At 37.5% G+C, this 4,404-nt stretch overlaps 2 long non-coding RNA genes across 2 annotated transcripts; both read right to left on the bottom strand.

The window, feature by feature from the left end:
* Window positions 1–2,903: 2,903 nt before the first annotated feature.
* On the bottom strand, window positions 2,904–3,878 carry LOC123969153. The gene is made up of 4 exons (XR_006824643.1): window positions 3,773–3,878; window positions 3,505–3,669; window positions 3,118–3,358; window positions 2,904–3,008 (listed from the first exon to the last, which is right to left on the bottom strand). It is a non-coding gene; the product is annotated as an uncharacterized LOC123969153 (long non-coding RNA).
* Window positions 3,879–3,984: 106 nt separating this feature from the next.
* LOC123969229 lies at window positions 3,985–4,404 on the bottom strand. Its single transcript, XR_006824685.1, has 3 exons — window positions 4,342–4,404; window positions 4,125–4,181; window positions 3,985–4,039 (listed from the first exon to the last, which is right to left on the bottom strand). It is a non-coding gene; the product is annotated as an uncharacterized LOC123969229 (long non-coding RNA).

Genomic DNA, 4,404 nt, shown 5'->3' with positions numbered 1-4,404 from the left:
ACTTTGTAGCAATGCGAATGACGTGAAAGAGAACCAATCAGAGACTAGATACAAGTTTGGCCAATCAGTACGTGGGACTTCTGTGACCTAAAATTAAAGTGCAACGACCACAAAATGCGGTGGGAACGTTGGCGTTATTGTTTGTTTGCCCTACATTTACAGGCTGCACGGTAGTAAGGCAATCATTGGATTCAGGGATCGCCCAGTGTCTTGAGTGGAGAAAGACATACTCAGGTGCTTTACTTCAGTAGAAGTAGTAAAAACACAGTGTAAAATACTCATAATCCTGTATTCTTACTGAATACTAATAAGTATTCTACCACTGTTGTCGGTAAAATAGAGGACTGTAGAGGTAGTTGTCCAGAATTGTTATATGCTGTAGCTGCCACATTATTATGGAACATCCAAAGTGTCAGAATTAAATGAAAGAATAAATAAATAAATGCAGAAATATATCAAAGAAAGAATGAATGAATAAAAGAACAGATAAATAAATGGGCAAATATATAAAGGAAAGAATAAATGAATAGAAGAATAAATAAATAAATGCAGAAATATATCAAAGAAAGAATGAATGAATAAAAGAATAAATACATACATTTGCTTTTGCCCTTCCCCAAGCAGACCTATTGTCATTGCTTTTCCCTTAGAGACCTATTGTGTATTGCTTTTTCCTTCCTCTTCCTTAACTGTCAATCAACGTGTTGTGGCCCGCCCACTAAATCCAACTAATCACTCACAGAAGTATTTCTCTCCATGATCAGAGCTGTGTAAAGGTCTGATCCACACTCCATACCAGTTGGTGGCGGTAACGCACCAATTTGTTGTTTGCCAACTGACAATAAAAGCACAAGGAGGAGGAAGAAGAAGCAGAAGAAGAAGGAAGAAGAAGAAAGAAGAAGCTAAAGTTAGACAGAACCAGCACATGTCAATGTGATCTAAATGCAGAAGTCGATTTACCGGTGGTAACTGGAAGAGGGAGAGGGAGAAGAAGAGGGTGGAGAGGCAGAGGTGTTGGAGGTGCTGTCAGGGCAAGGAGAGGCAGAGGACCTACCTAGAGTGATGTCTCAATAGAGGACGAAGAAAGAGTGAAAGCCCTCCAAAGGAACCGGAGAGCTGTTACCGAGGTTTGTATTTATAAGGTTAATGTAACGTTATTATATTCTGACCTGTTTGCACTTTATGACAAAACCCACCACATAGTGATAACATTATTTATATAGCAGCTCTGTACACATGTACCCCTGGTACTGTAACGTTAGTTAGTAGTTGAATGTTTTCGTAGTGTAACATGTCATTTACTGGGCAACAATGATTATATGAAGCCATATTATACAAGTTGAGCAAACACTGGCCAGCCTGTAATCCCTAATATGCAGTACCATATTGCCAACATAATGTCATGCAACTTATAAAGCCTTATTTTATCAGAATCAGAAATTCTTTATTGATACCCAAGGGGAAATTCTTGGTCACAATTAGTAAGCTTGCATGTCAAGATACTAAGGAAAAGAAATAACTATATAAAGTAGGTAAGTAGGAAATATAATTAAATATACAAATTATAAAATCTAAATAAAGGTAATGTGGACATGTAAAGTAATTTACAGCATCAACAGAAGTGTAATGATAAATAGTAGTAGTGTATTAAATACTAATAGTAATAATGAGTACGGGTATAGTTCATTTGGAATGGATACAATTTATACAACATTATTGAGACAGAGTAACCAGAGTATTGAAGCAGAGAATATTGCATATTGAGTATTTTTCCCTGTGTCCTCTTTCTTCAGAGACTTCTTCAGGAGATTATTTATAACGTTGACCCTTGAAGAACACAGAGATCTCTCCACCCTTCTGCTGGAGAGGCAGCCAGGCCTGGTCTTTGATGCCTTGATGATGCATCAGCGCAGACATGGTGCCCCACCTTCTGTCGGAGTGCCAGGAGTACCTTGGTGTACTTGTGGTAACTGTAGGGAAATGCCTACGGACCAGGACAGGAAATGCTGTGGCCAGGAGCAAGCGAACTGTGTGAGCCTACTGCCACACTTCTCCCAGTACTGCCTTGAAGAAGGCTTTATTCTCATTCACAGGCAGTACCGGGAGGACATTACGGCATTAGGCAACATCAGGGAGCCTGGGGATGACAACAGGGAGTACCGCTATGGTACCTATGGACACTTCATCTATTGGCAACATAGAGCTTTAGGCCAAGAAAACCGACTTGTCATCCCCAGTTGTTGTGTTTGGAGGATCAGGGACAAGTTCCCTGATCCTCAAGGACACTATACGGGTTTTATTCCTGGACTGTGAATTTCCTTCCAGGCCCTCTGGCATGGTCATACAGTTTCACACAAGTACTCACAAACCTGCCTCAGCATCATCAAGGCATCAAACAAATGTACATAGTTAACATTTGATTTATTATTACATTTCTATAAATTATATATTATTATATTATATATTATATATTATTATTATTATTATTATTATTATATATATATATTTATTCATATTTCTCCCCTCTTTATTTAAATTTGATGTATGTTTTATAGTTATATATTGTGTTATAGTTGTTCAACTGCAGTTCTATGGTATTGAAAAAATAAAAGGTAAAAAATAGAAGCACATGGTGTTTTAATTTTCATTATATACATTTGTACATGTGTTTAGAAAAGTATGACAATTTCAAACTTTGCCATAACATTTCCAATACCAATTTTAGTTATTTATATTTACATAATAGGGGAAAACTGTAGCCTTACTTTTCATTACTGTTCAAAATTGTGAAACGTGTACAAAATGGAAAAACATAAAATTACCACTGGAGGAGGGTAGGAACAGAATTTAATGTTAATAAATTTCTCTTTTTGAAGAGTAAAAGCTATGACTTTGTCAGTGAACTGAAGTTCTTTAACTTGTGATCCTGCCTGACAAGAATCAGGACACATGCAAGGTGATCCCCTATGGGGATCCTTCCACATCAGATGCTGGTTGGAATAACGGTCCTGTTGAAGACAGTGCCATCAAACATAGTTACAGACTATATTGTAATGTAAATATCATTCAGTGACATGTAATATGGTACAACTTAGGCAACTAATTTATGTAACTTACCTAGACCTCTTCTGACTTGTCTCTGTAACAAGTCTGATGTGGCTGGTGCAGGTACGGGGGGCACCAAACCAAGCTGTCTGGGGTCATCTGGGAGAAGGCTCCTCCTTCTAGGCATCCCCACTCCACCAGTCTGTTCTTCACAATCCTTCTTTGTAACTTGTTAATGTATCCGTAGGTTTTTTCAGATTTCAAGGCATATACGCTGTATCTTCTAGCGTTCTTCTTATACAATCTTTTGAAACTGAAATTACACAAATTACAACCATTTAATATCAGTTTGTAAGTAGAACAAGAGAAAACCTTGAGTGTAAAGACAATCAATTGCATATAAAACATTGGCTGAATATTGTACTATGAATGGGAATATTATATAAGTGTAAAACGTACATCTCTTTGCCGTCCAACGTTTTCATTGTTGGTCGGTTCCGGTGGAAATTGTAGTCCAAAGCAGTAAGCACAACTCTTGCCTCCTAAACTGGTTGGCTGAAAGCATAGCGCTTGCTGGCATACATCAGGATATGATTCTGGAATGACTCTAGGTCTGCAGTCGATCTGATAGAACAAACAAACAAACAAATACATACTTCTGTGTACATGAGCAGTAAGCACAAATATTACTAATATACATCAGTGTGAAAAAGTATAGCCACACTACCTGAATCGCAGATAGTTGTGAACATCTTTCTGCCACCTCTTATTGAGAACTATATCCACTAAAGCTTTGTGGCACTGGGAGTCTCTCTGGATCCACATCTTTCCCCCGCATTTGCTCCGATTCAAGGTGCCCGTGTTTGCAGCTTCTCAAAAAATATCACAGAAAAATAATACATGTAATTAGGGAGTACTACTTACACACTGTTCATTTGGGTCATTGAAAACATTTTCCTCCAAGTCCTCCTCAACAATGCTCATGTCATGTAAGCTGCAAAAAACATATTACAAATATATATTATGAAAATTTGGAGAAAAGCAATACAGGGCTAAAAGTTATGATGTGTACATGTTACCTTTGTTCAAGGCCCTGAATTTCTGTGGCTTCTGGAATGACATCAAGATGCTCATCTCTGTAAAGAATAACCAGAGCAAGTTGTGTAAATCCCACATATGCTCATTCAACAGTAGATATAGACCAAAAATAAAATAAAATTACATACTAATCATAAAGTTCATGTTTCTAATCAAAGCTATTAGGACAAAATTAATATATTGTTATGCATGACTTACCGGTCTGTTCCACTAGAAGCACCAATGCTAGACAATGCTGGAGCTGGGACTTGCAAAGGTTTT

Source organism: Micropterus dolomieu, linkage group LG04 (genome assembly GCF_021292245.1).
Source record: "Micropterus dolomieu isolate WLL.071019.BEF.003 ecotype Adirondacks linkage group LG04, ASM2129224v1, whole genome shotgun sequence".
Taxonomy (NCBI): domain Eukaryota; kingdom Metazoa; phylum Chordata; class Actinopteri; order Centrarchiformes; family Centrarchidae; genus Micropterus; species Micropterus dolomieu.
Note: the sequence above shows the minus strand (reverse complement) of the source record. Positions and strands in the feature narration are given on the sequence as shown.